Raw genomic sequence first — 18,657 nt, 5'->3', positions numbered from 1 at the left:
TAAAGATGGCTGGACGGAAGTTAAAGATGACCCTCTTTCAGGACGGCCTTCGACGTCTACCGACGACGCTCATTTCAGGAACGTCAACGAAATTGTGCGTGTCAATGGAAGGTCGGCTGTCCATTGTAGAAGAATGTAACATTTCAGTTGGATCATGTCAGGAAATCGTGACACAGCATTTTGGAATGCGCCGTCTTGCTGCCAAGTTCGTCCTACGGCTCATGAGTCAAGACCAGAAATACCTTCGCCTCGTAGTTTGTGAAGAGCTTTTAGATCGCGAAATTGAGAACGAGGTGTTCCCTATGAGAATCGTAAGTGGTGATGAGAAGTGGGTCTACAGTTAACGATGCTGAGACCAAGGTTCAATCTTCACAATCAATCGGCAAAGGTCCTCCTAGACGAAATAAAAGCTATACAGGGTGTTACAAAAAGGTACGGCCAAACTTTCAGGAAACATTCCTCACACACAAAGAAAGAAAATATGTTATGTGGACATGTGTCCGGAAACGCTTACTTTCCATGTTAGAGCTCATTTTATTACTTCTCTTCAAATCACATTAATCATGGAATGGAAACACACAGCAACAGATCGTACCAGCGTGGCCTCAAACACTTTGTTACAGGAAATGTTCAAAATGTCCTCCGCTAGCGAGGATACATGCATCCACCCTCCGTCGCATGGAATCCCTGATGCGCTGATGCAGCCCTGGAGAATGGCGTATTGTATTACAGCCGTCCAGAATATGAGCACGAAGAGTCTCTACATTTGGTACCGGGGTTGCGTAGACAAGAGCTTTCAAATGCCCACATAAATGAACGTCAAGAGGGTTGAGGTCAAGAGAGCGTGGAGGCCATGTAATTGGTCCGCCTCTACCAAACCATCAGTTACCGATTCTGTTGTTGAGAAGCGTACGAATACTTCGACTGATATGTGCAGGAGCTCCATCGTGCATGAACCACATGTTGTGTCGTACTTGTAAAGGCACATGTTCTAGCAGCACAGGTATGAAATCATGATAACGTGCTCCATTGAGCGTAGGTGGAAGAACAAACTAAAATGAGCTCTAACATGGAAATCAAGCGTTTCCGGACACATGTCCACATAACATCTTTTCTTTATTTGTGTGTGAGGAATGTTTCCTGAAAGTTTGGCCGTACGTTTTTGTAACACCCTGTGCATATACCAAAATGGTATCTGTGTAGTTAAGGCTCACCGGCCACACTACCATCTTCTTCTTCTGTGCGAATGCACAAACAGTGCCCGAACTCTTACGGGAATCGGCAACGCGCCGCGAGTAATGAGTATAATGGGCGGGGGCACTACGAATGTAGTGCGGGACAATACGTAGAGAATGTGGGTTTCGCGGGAGGCGTGCAGGAGATAAATCCCTGCATTCGCGCTATCCTCTGTGTCCTCGGTGGCTCAGATGGATAGAGCGTCTGCCATGTAAGCAGAAGATCCCGGGTTCGAGTCCCAGTCGGGGCACACATTTTCATCTGTCCCCGTTGACGTATGTCAACGCCTGTAAGCAGCTAAGGGTGTTCATTTCATTGTAATTTCAAATAAAAGCTCATTAGCTCAGGTTAAATATCAAAGCCATGCTGATATTTTTCTTTGACTTTGAAGGATTATAAATAATTCAAAAGCAAAAATCGCTTAAACACAGTTTATTAGATGACCGGTTTCAACACACTAGCCGTGCGGGATTAGCCGAGCGGTCTGGGGCGCTGCATTCATGGGCTGTGCGGCTGGTCCCGGCGGAGGTTCGAGTCCTCCCTCGGGCATGGGTGTGTGTGTTTGTCCTGATGATAATTTAGGTTAAGTAGTGTGTAAGCTTAGGGACTCATGACCTTAGCAGTTAAGTCCCATAAGATTTCACACACATTTGAACAACACACTAAAGGTGCCATCATCGGATCTGAATGTAACTTTACATGCGTAAATCATTTGGATATAACGATACATGGGGCAGACCAGCCCATATAGAATCACTGTCGCAGAAAAAATTACCATGAGAGCAGTTGTTTTTTAATTTTTTAATTTATATTTCTGCGAAAATGATTTTATATCAGCTGGTCTGCCTCATGTATCGTTATATCCAAATGAGTTATGCATGTTAAGTTACATTGAGATCCGATGATGGCACCTTTAGTGTGTTGAAACCGGTTATCCAGTAAACACTGTTTAAGCGATCGTGGCTTTTGAATTATTTATACAACAGAGTGATTGCCCCACAACACAGTACGTGTTCACTGCAAAAAAGTTTGAATGATCAGTTCATCATGAATACGTACCACAGGGATAAACTTTTGATCGATGGTGCTATCGGGGGTTTTGCAACGCCTGAGAGAAAATTTGTGAAGGAAACGGCCCGAAAAGTGGCGAGGCAATTCATGGCTCTTGCGCCACGGTAACACACCCGGAAATTCATCCCTATTGGTGCGTGACTATTGCACAGAAAACGAAATCACTGTGCTGCATCATCCTCCGTACTCTACAGACCTGGCCCTTGGGGACTTTTCCTCATTTCCAAAGTTGAAAACCCCATTGAAAAGACGAAGATTTGCAACTATAGACGAGGTAAAAGAAAATTTGCAGACGGCGCTTCGAGCGGTCCAGCAAGAGGCGCAACCAAGACTGTTTCCAGAAGTGGTAACGGTGTTGGGAACGGTTACTGTTGTGTTCTCCAACAGTTTATTGAACGTAACTTCTTCTACAATACAATAGCTGGCTGTACAATAGATGTAAACGTCTGTCGACCCAGCCGGAGATGTGGCTCCTCTCGGTCGGCTGGTACTTCGATCGGCGGTGCAGTACAGCGGCTTCGGTGGTATCTTCTCGGAGACTCTGCTATAGCGGTTGCCATTAGCAGCGGAGGAAGACTGGTCTGTCTTCGGCCGGCCGGGCCTATATAGTGAACTGGAGCCAATAGAAACCCGGCGTAGGAATCCGTGGCCGGATATGTCGCGGCGGCGAAAGGAAAGGTTCCTATTAATCGACTGGAATCTTCGGCGTGTTTACCTGATGTCTTCGCCTGTTTGGCTGTTGGTTTGTTTCCCTCATAGCGTGGCTGTTATGCGGTGCTGCCTGCCATTTAGGGGAACCCGATGGCAGACAGTACAGATACCAATTGTGGGGAAGAGTATTCCAAAGGACACAATCCACAATACATAAAAGGTAAGAGTAGAAAAAATTTGTGGACGTAGTACTGGAATTTTCTGAACAGGCGTCGTTACTGTAGCATAAGACAATTTAAAGATAGCATTAGGGTAACGTACAACCCGCCAGGGTAGCCGAGAGCGCTAACGCGCTGCTTCCTGGACTCGGGTAGGCGCGCCTGTGGTTTTTAGGCGGTTTTCCACATCCATCTAAGTGAATACCGGGCTGATCCACATGTTCCGCCTCAGTTACACGGCTTGCAAACATCTAAACACATTCGTACTGTTTCGTGGATTACACTCGACACAGACAGTTGGCAGTTGGGGTACATAAATTCCGTCCGTGTCCCGGGGGGGGGGGGGGGGGTACGGGGTGGCGGCAGGTGGGACAAGGCTCAAGCGATAAATTAGGGTAATGTACACAGAAGACAATGGGCTGTTGGTAAATGCACAAACAGATTTTTATATACATAATCTTTCGGGGAGAACAGTAAATATTTTAGGATGTGGAAGTTTAGGCCAGTTCAGATACAACATTCCATATAATATGTGTCCAGTTTTTAATGGTTCAGAGCGGTACAGCCGCTTTCAGAGACAGGTTTTCATTTCAGATGATGGTACCACAGCCACTATCGGTTTACAAACAGCAGAGCACCAGGTTCAACTCTTGGTTGCAGTAAACTGCCTCGGAATGGTGCTGTTCCCAGAGGTCATATTTCGTGTGAACGTGGAAATGAACGAGAACAGGCCTGTTCAGGAGGGGGCTAGGCGAACACGAGCCCTCACTGCGAAATGCGGCTGTCAGACGTCGTTATGTAGCGCAGGGGAAGTTCATTCACAGGAATGGCGATATGTTAAGCTCGCCGTAGTTTTAAAAGCAAGCGTGTATGTTTAATGGCGCTGCGCTTAAAGTGGAGAGCGGCTCTTCTAAATCGACGGAGAGTAGGATTAGAGCAGGGTTATGAAGTTCAAAGCGTAGGTCAGGTGCAGCAGTATGAATTTATAACACGCCAGGACAGAACGCCTAGCTACTGTTATAGTCCTCCGGTGAGAAAGGCAGCTGAGTCTTAAGTTTCATGATGAAATAAGTCTTGCAGACTCGTATAAATTTTCTTTCTTCAACATAAATTTGTACATCTTCACAAGTCTGCAGCTACGATTACGTTGATATTGGGACCCACACATCTGTGAGAGATACTGTTGTGTGCACTGAAGAAAACGAAATCTGCCATCGAAGCTCCCTGACAGACCTCAATTTAAAAGCTTATCTTCGAATTAGCAGCGCTCTGAAAGTGCTACCAGACACAGGTATTGTACTGAAAGGCAAAATAAGTAGTATTCACCGACGTGCAGTGTTTCTATGTTTAACCTGCGAATAAAATAATCACGAAATAGATGTTAAATTTAAACGACATTCAGCTGGCCGGTGTGACAGAGCGGTTCTTGGCGCTCCGGTCGCAGGTTCGAAACCTGCCTCGGGCATGGATGTGTATGACGTCCTAAGATTAGTTAGGTTTAAGTAGTTCTAAGTTCTAGGGGACTGGTGACCTCAGATGTTAAGTCCCATAGTGCTCAGAGCCATTTGCACCAAACGACATTCACCATAAGGCTGCATCAACCAGAACAAATTCATCGCCGCTACTTACACTTTCTCGTGAACGAGCTTCCAGCATTACTGCAAGAGGCCCTTTGTCTACAAGGACGGCTGTGTTCTTCGAGCGCGACGGAACCCCTGCACGCTATAATCGTCGGTGACACATCACCTCACATAATATTCCCTGGAAGGTGGACTGGCGGAAATGGTAAAGTTTCTTGACCACCTAGGTCTCCATACAACTAGATCTACTTATAATTCTACACTTTCATGGCTGCTCTGTAAAACACATTTAAGTGCCTGGCAGAGGGTTCATCGAGCCACCTTCGCACTAATTCTCTATTATTCCAATCTTGAACAGCGCACGGTAGAAACGACCTACGTCCCGAGTTCGAGTCTCGGGTCGGCACACAGTTTTAATCTGCCAGGAAGTTTCAGACCTACGTCTTTCCGGGCGAGCTTTGATTTCTCTTGTTTTATTGTGATCATCGTTTCTCCCTATGTAGGTCGACGTAAAAAAAAAATTAGCATTCGGAGGTGAAAGTTAGTGACTAAAATTTCGTAAGAAGATCCCGCCCCAACGAAAAACGCCTTTGTTTTAAAGATGCCTACCCCAAATTCTGTGTCATTTCAGTGACACTTTCTCCCCTATTTCTCGATAATACAAAACGTGATGCTCTTCTTTGAGTTTTCTCGATGCACTCCGTCAATCCTATCTGGTAAGGATCGCACATCGCGCACCAGTACTCCAAAAGAGGACAATCTCTTTAGTAGTTCTTTTCATCTTCTAACTGTTCTGCCAATAAAACGCAGTCTTCGGTTCGCCTTCCGCACAACACTTTCTAAGTTTTCTTTCCAATTTAAGTTGTTTGTAACCGTAGTTCCTAGGTATTTAGTTGAAGTTACGGCCTTTAGATTTGAGCGATTTATTGTGTAACCGTATTTTAACGGGTTCCTATTTAGCACTCATGTGGATGGCCTGTCATTTATCATTATTTAGGGTCCATTGCTTATTTCCGCATCATAAAGACGTATCTAAATCGTTTTACAATTTGTTTTGACCTTCTGATAACTTAAGGAGACGATATACGGCAGCACCAACTGCGAAAAAACCCAAGACGGCTGCTCAGATTGTCTCCATAATCGTTTATATAGGCAAGGAACAGGAGAGGTCCTATAACACTAACTCGGGGAACGCTAGAAATCACTTCTGTTTTACCCGATAAGTTTCCGTCATTTACTACGAATTGTGAGCTCTCTGACAGGAACTCACGAATCCAGTCGCATATCTGAGACGATAATCCATAAGCACACAATTTCACTACAAGCTGCTTGTGAGGTACGGTGTCAAAAGCTTTGTGAAAACCCAAAATACGGAATCAATTTGAAATCCCTTGTAAACGGCACCCAATACTTCGTGTGAGTAAAGAGCTAGTTGCTTTTCACAAAACGATTTTTTCTAAATCCGTGGTGACAGTGTGTCAATAGACCGTTCTCTTCGAGGTAATTCATAATGTTGGAACAAAATATATATTAGAACAAATAAGCCCTCGGTCACAAATGTTAAGTCAAAATTGACCACGTTTCGACGCTACTATGAGCGTCGTCTTCAGAATTAGACTAACTGTTCTAAAACATATTAGGTATATAATACATTAATAAAATTAAAAATTGTACCCACTGGAAAAGATGCAGTACTTACAAGTCACATTTAAAAAAATATATAAGCCGGAAAGGCGACGTCATGAACAGTTGTGAGATGGCGAGCCTCTAAGCGCTGCTCGTACTTGAGTGGACAAGGGTTGCAACAAGAGTCTTGTTGCAACCCTTGTTCACAGTACGAGCAGCCCTTAGCGGCTCGCCATCTCACAACTATTCAATTTTGACTTAATATTTGTGACCGAGGGCTTATTTGTTCTAATATAGATTTGCATTTATCAAGTCATTTAAGTTGCTACTCCGAGGATATCTCTTTCTAAGTCATTCATGTTGGAAAATGTTCTTGATTTGAATTGTGGAATATTTACTTCGTCTTTTTTGGTGAAAGAATTTCCGCAGGCTGTGTTCAGCACATAGACTTACTAAATAAAAACTAGACCGCGCTTTGGCGCCAGTGTCGCGTCCCCACACTGAACGTGATAGAAGGCGCCATTTGCAGGGAAACAGTGCGTAAACAGGGTTCGTTCGTGTGCTGCTTTTAATTGTAACAGTAAGAATGGAAGCAAAGACGAAGACGGAAACAATGTTACATTTCACAGGTCAGTCATTTCTGGCTGTTTGTTACTTTCTATTACTTGTGTATAGTATTTTCATGGAGAAATAATACATCATGAGCGTTTGTTTTTCTTTAGATTTCCTCTTACAAACGATTTTCTAAATCGGAAATGGATTGTTGCTACTCGGAGAGAGAACTTCCAACCGACAGCAAATCATTTTCTGTGCTCTCTTCATTTTGGAGAGAACTGTTACATGGAAAATTATGTAAATAGACGTCAACTGGAGGACGATGCTATACCGACAGTATTTGGATTTCCAACTCATTTGCAAAAGGTATAGCGTTTCCAAGCCAATTAATGCAAATGCTAAATGTAGGTGACAGCAGATTGTTCTATAGCCTAACCTGATGTCTATATTTACACCTTATACTGTATCTAATAAACTTTCTGCTACAAAAATTGCAAGTTACATAAGGAAAAAGTTGCAGTGTTAGATTACAGACAAAGGTACTTTGTTGCATGTCAAGTACTTATATTGTATTTGCACATAAATTACTGAAAATACACTCCTGGAAATTGAAATAAGAACACCGTGAATTCATTGTCCCAGGAAGGGGAAACTTTATTGACACATTCCTGGGGTCAGATACATCACATGATCACACTGACAGAACCACAGGCACATAGACACAGGCAACAGAGCATGCACAATGTCGGCACTAGTACAGTGTATATCCACCTTTCGCAGCAATGCAGGCTGCTATTCTCCCATGGAGACGATCGTAGAGATGCTGGATGTAGTCCTGTGGAACGGCTTGCCATGCCATTTCCACCTGGCGCCTCAGTTGGACCAGCGTTCGTGCTGGACGTACAGACCGCGTGAGACGACGCTTCATCCAGTCCCAAACATGCTCAATGGGGGACAGATCCGGAGATCTTGCTGGCCAGGGTAGTTGACTTACACCTTCTAGAGCACGTTGGGTGGCACGGGATACATGCGGACGTGCATTGTCCTGTTGGAACAGCAAGTTCCCTTGCCGGTCTAGGAATGGTAGAACGATGGGTTCGATAACGGTTTGGATGTACCATGCACTATTCAGTGTCCCCTCGACGATCACCAGTGGTGTACGGCCAGTGTAGGAGATCGCTCCCCACACCATGATGCCGGGTGTTGGCCCTGTGTGCCTCGGTCGTATGCAGTCCTGATTGTGGCGCTCACCTGCACGGCGCCAAACACGCATACGACCATCATTGGCACCAAGGCAGAAGCGACTCTCATCGCTGAAGGCGACACGTCTCCATTCGTCCCTCCATTCACGCCTGTCGCGACACCACTGGAGGCGGGCTGCACGATGTTGGGGCGTGAGCGGAAGACGGCCTAACGGTGTGCGGGACCGTAGCCCAGCCTCATGGAGACGGTTGCGAATGGTCCTCGCCGATACCCCAGGAGCAACAGTGTCCCTAATTTGCTGGGAAGTGGCGGTGCGGTCCCCTACGGCACTGCGTAGGATCCTACGGTCTTGGCGTGCATCCGTGCGTCGCTGCGGTCCGGTCCCAGGTCGACGGGCACGTGCACCTTCCGCCGACCACTGGCGACAACATCGATGTACTGTGGAGACCTCACGCCCCACGTGTTGAGCAATTCGGCGGTACGTCCACCCGGCCTCCCGCATGCCCACTATACGCCCTCGCTCAAAGTCCGTCAACTGCACATACGGTTCACGTCCACGCTGTCGCGGCATGCTACCAGTGTTAAAGACTGCGATGGAGCTCCGTATGCAACGGCAAACTGGCTGACACTGACGGCGGCGGTGCGCAAATGCTGCGCAGCTAGCGCCATTCGACGGCCAACACCGCGGTTCCTGGTGTGTCCGCTGTGCCGTGCGTGTGATCATTGCTTGTACAGCCCTCTCGCAGTGTCCGGAGCAAGTATGGTGGGTCTGACACACCGGTGTCAATGTGTTCTTTTTTCCATTTCCAGGAGTGTATGTACAGAAAGAGAGAGCAGCAATTTTCAAAGTTTTTTCAACAAGAAGGTGATTTAGTGTACTGCTCAGACATTCCTGGTCTGATGGATGACTTCGGTATTGAACACAAAAAGGAAGACTGGAGGCTGTTTATTGATTCATCCGAAACTAGTTTAAAGGCTGTTTTGTCACACAATGGTGACACGCACGCATCTACACCTGTTGGACTTCTGTACATGTGAAAGAAAGCTATGAAAACCTAGAAATAGTGCTAAATAAAATCGGCTATTCTGCTCATGGTTGGATGGTATGTGGCGATCTAAATGTAAGATGCATGCTACTTGGCCAGCTGGGTGGCTTTACCAAATTTCCATGTTTCTTGTGTGGATGGGACAGTAGGGCTATAGTCTGGGAGACGAGTCTTTGGTATTGACAGCTCGGTAGCGTCTTCCCGTTGCCTAGCGACCGCAGGCAGGCAGCCAATGACGGCCTGACTTTGAGCGGGTAGCAAGGGCCACGTTGCCGCTCTGAAACCCGGGTCGCGCGCGCTTACGAAACTTACCAGTGTCTTGCGTGCACGCGGTGCGGTCGTTCGTCGTTTGTCTGAAGTTGAATTCGCAGTTTATTTCGTTTTTGTTGTTTTTAGTGTTTCTTTGTTTATGTTTCGTTGTAAACAATGTCTAGTGCGGCGGGTAGTACCAGCCCAACACAAGAAGTGAAACGGAGGAAGAGAAGTGTGCTACACACCCAGGCCCGTGAATTCGTGTGCTCTGTGAGGGATTACTTTGAGAAAGAAAAGGACGAAGGTGGGCCCTTAATTCCTGTTGTTCAGGTTGTGAAGAGATCTGCAGCAGCATTGAAAATAAGTAAGAACACTGTTGTAAAGATAGGGAAAGAACAGTATAGTGTAGATTGTGACGAGAGTGGCACAACAAAGCTGCACACACCAGGAAAGAAGCGACCGAGAAATAAGCGGGTGACAGCTTTGGACGATTTTCAGAAAGACGCTATTCGTCGTCATATATACAGCTATTATAAGAGAAGGGAACATCCCACTCTATCTAAATTACTGGTGTCGCTTCAGAAAGACGATCTTTTTAAAGGGAGCAAATTTTCATTGCGTACAGTGTTGAAAGACATAGGCTTCAGCTATTCACTGTTTAACGGACGCAAAATATTAATGGAAAGGACAGATGTAGTTGCATGGCGGTGCAGATTTCTGCGCAGGATCGTGGGTGTGGAATTCGAAAGTATAGTGTGGTTAGATGAAACTTGGGTCAATGCCAGCCATTCTTTACGTTGAGGCTGGAATGATGGAACGCCCGAGGGGACAATGGCAGTGCCTGTTGGCGAAGGAGGGCGTATTATTGTCTTACATGCAGGAACATCGGAAAGTTTTGTGCCAAACTGCTTGAAAATGTTTCAGTAAAAAAAGACGGGAGATTACCATGAAGAAATGAACAGTATAGTACTTCAAGAATGGTTCGAGACATCGCTTATGACGAATCTGCAAGTCTATCAGTTATTGTTATGGACAATGCGCCTTATCATTCCGCTGTTCACGATAAGGCACCAACCTTGGCAACAAAAAAAGACGATATCATTCAGTGGTTGAAACGGCGAAAAGTAGATTTCAGAGAAGATTTAAGGAAGGCGGAACTGCTCGAAATTGTGGCACAAAAGAAACCCCAATTTCCAACATATGTAATTGACGAGATTGCTAAAAGGCACGGGTATGAAATCGTTCGGCTTCCTCCATACCACTGTCACTTCAATGCAATTGAAGGAGTGTGGGCACAGATAAAGAATTACATTGCTGCAAACAATAAAAAATTCACGATCCCTGAAGTGGAAACTCTCCTTTCAGCAGCTATCAATAAAGTGACAAGCGAGACGTGGGCTAAAATTGTAAACAGCACTGCAAGTGCCATCAGAGAGGCGGCCAAAACCGAAGGGGTTGTGGAAGAATGCATCGAAAATTTAATTATACATCTGGGAGAGAGCAGTGATAGTTGGAGTAGTGCTGAGGAAGACAGTGTCAAATCAGATTCTGACGGTGATGTGAGTGGTGTTTTCCCATTACAGTGACTACAACGTATTCAGGAATGTAAGGAGGGAGTTTGCTATCGATCTACAACCAGATCATCATACTGTGAGTACTTTCTTCAGATTATAACTCTTAATGCAATGACCAATTATTCTGTAGCTTGTAGTAGAACAAATTAATAATGCTAATACTTAACAATGGAAGCCAAAACTGCTAATGTTCAACAACTTGCGAAAATAGTTTTCATTTCAGTTGTGAAGTTTAACAAATAACTTTATTATGTTTCAGCATCTTAGATACTTGTACTAAATAGCTCTTATCAGTTTTCGAGTTAATATATTTCAAGCATCAACTTTAAATAAATTCACGCGTACCAATACGACTTGTATTTTGTCTCGCTTTTATTTCTGCTGCTAGAGAATGCGTGTAGCAGACAGGGCGCCGCGTGCTGTGAGCCACGTTCGGCAACAGCGCCGTCTGCCCGCCGGAACTGTCAGTACCAATCACTCGTCTCACGGACTATAGGGATCAACACTGGTGCAGATAGAACTGGCCTGTGAGGGTCTTTAAAACCTGGTGAGAGGAAATACACTCCTGGAAATTGAAATAAGAACACCGTGAATTCATTGTCCCAGGAAGGGGAAACTTTATTGACACATTCCTGGGGTCAGATACATCACATGATCACACTGACAGAACCACAGGCACATAGACACAGGCAACAGAGCATGCACAATGTCGGCACTAGTACAGTGTATATCCACCTTTCGCAGCAATGCAGGCTGCTATTCTCCCATGGAGACGATCGTAGAGATGCTGGATGTAGTCCTGTGGAACGGCTTGCCATGCCATTTCCACCTGGCGCCTCAGTTGGACCAGCGTTCGTGCTGGACGTGCAGACCGCGTGAGACGACGCTTCATCCAGTCCCAAACATGCTCAATGGGGGACAGATCCGGAGATCTTGCTGGCCAGGGTAGTTGACTTACACCTTCTAGAGCACATTGGGTGGCACGGGATACATGCGGACGTGCATTGTCCTGTTGGAACAGCAAGTTCCCTTGCCGGTCTAGGAATGGTAGAACGATGGGTTCGATGACGGTTTGGATGTACCGTGCACTATTCAGTGTCCCCTCGACGATCACCAGTGGTGTACGGCCAGTGTAGGAGATCGCTCCCCACACCATGATGCCGGGTGTTGGCCCTGTGTGCCTCGGTCGTATGCAGTCCTGATTGTGGCGCTCACCTGCACGGCGCCAAACACGCATACGACCATCATTGGCACCGAGGCAGAAGCGACTCTCATCGCTGAAGACGACACGTCTCCATTCGTCCCTCCATTCACGCCTGTCGCGACACCACTAGAGGCGGGCTGCACGATGTTGGGGCGTGAGCGGAAGACGGCCTAACGGTGTGCGGGACCGTAGCCCAGCTTCATGGAGACGGTTGCGAATGGTCCTCGCCGATACCCCAGGAGCAACAGTGTCCCTAATTTGCTGGGAAGTGGCGGTGCGGTTCCCTACGGCACTGCGTAGGATCCTACGGTCTTGGCGTGCATCCGTGCGTCGCTGCGGTCCGGTCCCAGGTCGACGGGCATGTGCACCTTCCGCCGACCACTGGCGACAACATCGATGTACTGTGGAGACCTCACGCCCCACGTGTTGAGCAATTCGGCGGTACGTCCACCCGGCCTCCCGCATGCCCACTATACGCCCTCGCTCAAAGTCCGTCAACTGCACATACGGTTCACGTCCACGCTGTCGCGGCATGCTACCAGTGTTAAAGACTGCGATGGAGCTCCATATGCCACGGCAAACTGGCTGACACTGACGGCGGCGGTGCACAAATGCTGCGCAGCTAGCGCCATTCGACGGCCAACACCGCGGTTCCTGGTGTGTCCGCTGGGCCGTGCGTGTGATCATTGCTTGTACAGCCCTCTCGCAGTGTCCGGAGCAAGTATGGTGGGTCTGACACACCGGTGTCAATGTGTTCTTTTTTCCATTTCCAGGAGTGTACACCGTAGCCATGGTAGATGGCGCTGACGAATGGAAGCTCCTCTGACCACGTGCCGTGTGTTTGTTGTGTGCTGCAGGCTGTGTGATTGACGCAACGTACTGTAAGCAGCAGAATGGCCCCGTGGAACAAGCCGAGATGGTGTTTGTGTACGGCCAAGCACATGGAAACGGTCGATAGACAGCACGGCTGTACCAAAATGAATACCTCACAGACACCGACCACATCACACAACATTTCAAGCCCTCTTTCGGAATTAGTGTGGTCCTTCCACACACACGAACGCGCAGGGAGGCGGCGGACTGTGCCTACGCCAGATTTTTGGAGGACCGGGTTCCACACGATATTGAGATAAGCTCTACCCTGTACAAGCTCCGGGCAAGTGGTCCGCCAACATGGTGTGAGCCGAAGTAAGACTATGTGTATCCCCGCACGACAACCGCTACTATAGCTATCACTCGCAACGGGTGCAACGATTATCAAATGGTTCAAATGGCTCTGAGCACTATGCGACTTAACTTCTCAGGTCATCAGTCCCCTAGAACTTAGAACTACTTAACCCTAACTAACCTAAGAACATCACACGCATCCATGCCCGAGGCAGGATTCGAACCTGCGACCGTAGCGGTCGCGCTGTTCCAGAGTGTAGCGCATAGAACCGCTCGGCCACACCGGCCGGCGCAACAATTATCAACAGCGGATTTTCCCCCGTGGGAAGAATTTTGACAATGGCTTCTGCACCAGGCCATCACAATTATGGAATTTCTGTGATGAGTCCTCTTCACCGGTGAACCATTCTGCTGCTTACACTACACTTCGTCAACTGCACAGTCTGCAACACACATGGAACACACGGCACTTGGTCAGAGGAATTTTCATTCGTCAGCATTTCCGGTCCTCCTTTTCCAGTCAGGAATGCATCCCTGAAGTTTGTCGATTTTATTAATACAGGGTGTTTCAAAAATGACCGGTATATTTGAAACCGCAATAAAAACTAAACGAGCAACGATAGAAATACACCGTTTGTTGCAATATGCTTGGGACAACAGTACATTTTCAGGCAGACAAACTTTCGAAATTACAGTAGTTACAATTTTCAACAACAGATGGCGATGTGGTCTGGGAAACTCTATAGTACGATATTTTCCACATATCCACCATGCGTAGCAATAATATGGCGTAGTCTCTGAATGAAATTACCCGAAACCTTTGACAACGTGTCTGGCGGAATGGCTTCACATGCAGATGAGATGTACTGCTTCAGCTGTTCAATTGTTTCTGGATTCTGGCGGTACACCTGGTCTTTCAAGTGTCCCCGCAGAAAGAAGTCACAGGGGTTCATGTCTGGCGAATAGGGAGGCCAATCCACGCCACCTCCTGTATGTTTCGGATAGCCCAAAGCAATCACACGATCATCGAAATATTCATTCAGGAAATTAAGGACGTCGGCCGTGCGATGTGGCCGGGCACCATCTTGCATAAACCACGAGGTGTTCGCAGTGTCGTCTAAGGCAGTTTGTACCACCACAAATTCACGAAGAATGTCCAGATAGCGTGATGCAATAATCGTTTCGGACCTGAAAAATGGGCCAATGATTCCTTTGGAAGAAATGGCGGCCCAGACCAGTACTTTTTGAGGATGCAGGGACGATGGGAATGCAACATGGGGCTTTTCGGTTTCCCATATGCGCCAGTTCTGTTTATTGACGAAGCCGTCCAGGTAAAAATAAGCTTCGTCAGTAAACCAAATGCTGCCCACATGCATATCGCCGTCATCAATCCTGTGCACTATATCGTTAGCGAATGTCTCTCGTGCAGCAATGGTAGCGGCGCTGAGGAGTTGCCGCGTTTGAATTTTGTACGGATAGAGGTGTAAACTCTGGCGCAGAAACGATACGTGGACGTTGGCGTCATTTGGACAGCAGCTGCAACACGGCGAACGGAAACCCGAGGCCGCTGTCGGATCACCTGCTGCACTAGCTGCGCGTTGCCCTCTGTGGTTGCCGTACGCGGTCGCCCTACCTTTCCGGCACGTTCATCCGTCACGTTCCCAGTCCGTTGAAATTTTTCAAACAGATCCTTTATTGTATCGCTTTTCGGTCCTTTGGTTACATTAAACCTCCGTTGAAAACACTGTGTTCTAGGCGGTGGAATTCCAACACCAGAAAAATCCTCTGTTCTAAGGAATAAACCATGTTGTCTACAGCACACTTGCACGTTGTGAACAGCACACGCTTACAGCAGAAAGACGACGTACAGAATGGCGCACCCACAGACTGCGTTGTCTTCTATATCTTTCACATCACTTGCAGCGCCATCTGTTGTTGAAAATTGTAACTACTGTAATTTCGAAAGTTTGTCCGCCTGAAAATGTACTGTTGTCCCAAGCATATTGCAACAAACGGTGTATTTCTATCGCTGCTCGTTTAGTTTTTATTGCCGTTTCAAATATACCGGTCATTTTTGAAACACCCTGTATTAACCCTGTACAAACCGTCAAAAACCTACTGACGCATAGTATTCATTTGATATGAGCACACCCTGCTGTAGCAAGGAAAGACGGTTACAAGCGGAAAAATGCTCCTGTTCAGTGCACAAAAACGGCGAATATGTTCCTCTTTGAAAGACTCGGACATAAAAGTGAGGAACCAGCTCCCTCAATCCTCATTCAGTCTTCGCCACCAAACATTTTGGCACGCGAACATATTCGCGCTTTTTGTGCTGAAAGCTAGTAGCAGAGAGACAGTGACTGTGTAAGAGTGAGGAGACAGTGCCAGAGGATGAGAAAGAGAGAGGAGGCGATGCTGTTAGGAGAGAAAGTGGCGGTGAAAGACAAAGAGCGGTGGATGATGGTGATAGCAGTGGGATCTAAAGAGAGAGGAGTCTTTGATGGTTAGTTACAGACAGTGGCAGTGAAAGAGAAAGAGAGGTAGTGGGAGGAAACGAGAGAGAAGACAGTGGAAATGAAAAATAGAGGTCAGTGGAGACGGTACATAGGCTTGAGCGCTCTTCACCCTCCCAGACCGGGGTGTATGTATAGGGGAGGGCGTAATATGGACCGAAATTTTTAAGACGTGGGTAGAGAGGAAAAACAAGTTGGACTCCCAGAATGTTTGAGTCACTGATCTATGTTGGAGACAGTGGAAGTGAGAAAGTAAGACAATAGGAGACAGTGAAAGTGGAATGGGATGTATTCTGAATTAATGCGAGAAGAAGGAGACACTGTGAGGGAGATGTATATATACAGTGGCAGTGAGAGGGAGATGAGTGTGAAGGTTTAACTACAAGAGAGAGAGACTGGGTAAAAGGATATAGAAAGTCCTGTGCTAAAAACTACAAATGAGGCTGGCGGAAAGAGGATTGAGCTACCTGATTCTCCACTTTTATGTCAGAGTCTTCTAAATAGTAACATAATCGTCTCTTTCGTGCTCCGACAGCACCATTTTTCCGCTGGTATGGGAATTTTCAGCAGTTTGACTTACACTACTACCTCGTACAACATCTACTAATCCTCCTGAAACACCCTACATTTACGAAATGAAAACCAAAAACCACGTTCAGATAAAAATAGATCTGTTTTTTTTTTTGTCTGTTTCCTGTAGGTATACTTTTGGATATTTCTGAATTAAAATAAAAAAAAATACAGTTACAATTTAGGTAGTTGAATGCATTAGTCATTCAAACGACGTAACAGAGTAGCACAATAGTACAGTAATTGAACATTTCACGGAAGAGCCGAAGAAACTCGTACACCTACCTAACATCGTGTAGGGCCCCAGTGAACACGAAGAAGTGCCGCAACACGACGTGTCGTGGACTCGACTAATGTCTGGAGTAGTGCTGGAGGGAGCTGGCACCACGAATTCTGCAGGGCTGTCCATAAATCCGAAAGAGTATGAGGGGGCGGAGATCTCTTCTGAACAGCGCAATGCAAGGCATCCAAGATATGCTCAGTAATGTTCATGTCTGCATAGTTTGTTGGCCAGTGGAAGTGTTTCAGCTCCGATGAGTCTTCCTGGAGCCACTCTGGGGACGTGAAACGTACCAGTTTCTTTGGCTCTTCAGTGTAGGTGGCTCATGCCCTGCCTGACCCACGCCTAGAATGATTTTTTTTTTTTGCTTGGTCGTCTGGAGATCCCACTGTCATTTCATGCCAAGTCCTGCATAAATATAGACGAGTAGGCGCCGTCCCGTAAGTAATTAATTTCAGGAGCAATATACACTACTGGCCATTAAAATTGCTACACCACGAAGATGACATGCTACAGATGCGAAATTTAACTGACAGGAAGAAGATGCTGTCATATGCAAATGATTAACACAAGGTTGGTGCCAGTGGTGACACATACAACGTGCTGACATAAGGAAAGTTTCCAACCAATTTCTCATACACAAACAGCAGTTAACCGGCATGCCTGGTGAAACATCGTTGTGATGCCTCGTGTAAGGAGGAGAAATGCGTACCATCACGTTTCCGACTTTGATAAAGGTCGGATTGTAGCCTATCGCGATTGTGGTTTATCGTATCACGACATTGCTGCTCGCGTTGGTCGAGATCCAATGACTGTTAGCAGAATACGGAAACGGTGGTTTCAGGAGGGTAATACGGAACGCCGTGCTGGATTCCAACGGCCTTGTATCACTAGCAGTCGAGATCACAGACATCTTATCCGCATGGCTGTAACGGATCGAGCAGTCACGTCTCGATCCCTAGTCAACAGATGGGGACGTATGCAAGATAACAAACTTCTGCACGAACTATTCGAGCACGTTTGCAGCAGCACGGACTATCAGCTCGGAGACCGTGGCTGCAGTTACCCTAGACGCTGCAACACAGACAGGAGCGCCTGCGATGGTGTGCTCAACGACGAACCTGGGTGCACGAATGGCATAACGTCATTTTTACGGGTGAATCCAGGTTCTGTTTACAGCATCATGATGCTCGCATCCGTGTTTGGCGACATCGCGGTGAACGCACATTGGAAGCGTGTATTCCTCATCACCATACTGGCCTATCACCCGGCGTGATGGTATGGGGTGCCATTGGTTACACGTCTCCGTCACCTCTAGTTCGCATTGACGGCACTTTGAACAGTGGACGTTACATTTCAGATGTGTTACGACCCGTGGCTCTACCCTTCATTCGATCCCTGCGAAACCCTACATTTCAGCAGGATAATGCACGACCGCATGTTGCAGGTCCTGTACGGGCCTTTCTGGATACAGAAAATGTTCTCCAGATGTCTCACCAACTGAAAACGTCTGGTCAAATAGTGGCCGAGCAACTGGCTCGTCACAGTACGCCAGTCACTACTCTTGATGAATTGTGGTATCGTGTTGAAGCTGCATGGGCAGCTGTACCTGTACACGCCATCCAAACTGTGTTTGACTCAATGCCCAGGCGTATTGAGGCCGTTATTTCGGCCAGATGTGGTTGTTCTGGGTACTGATTTCTCGGGATCTATGCACCCAAATTGCGTGAAAATGTAATCACATGTCAGTTCTAGTATAATATATTTGTCCAATGAATACCCGTTTATCATCTGCATTTCTTCTTGGTGTAGCAATTTTAATGGCCACTAGTTCCCCAGGGAAGCGTCCTGGGACCTCTGGTGTTCCTTATCTATATAAATGGCCTGGGTGACAATCTGAGCAGTTCTCTT

The 18,657-nt window shown here is 46.8% G+C and overlaps 1 non-coding gene across 1 annotated transcript; it reads left to right on the top strand.

Moving 5' to 3' along the window:
* Positions 1-1,412: 1,412 nt before the first annotated feature.
* Positions 1,413-1,486, top strand: Trnat-ugu (transfer RNA threonine (anticodon UGU)). Its single transcript has one exon. It is a non-coding gene; the product is annotated as a tRNA-Thr (tRNA).
* Positions 1,487-18,657: the final 17,171 nt, after the last annotated feature.

The sequence above is a fragment of the Schistocerca cancellata genome, chromosome 12 (assembly GCF_023864275.1).
Source record: "Schistocerca cancellata isolate TAMUIC-IGC-003103 chromosome 12, iqSchCanc2.1, whole genome shotgun sequence".
Lineage (NCBI taxonomy): Eukaryota > Metazoa > Arthropoda > Insecta > Orthoptera > Acrididae > Schistocerca > Schistocerca cancellata.
This window is presented reverse-complemented; position numbering and strand designations above follow the sequence as displayed.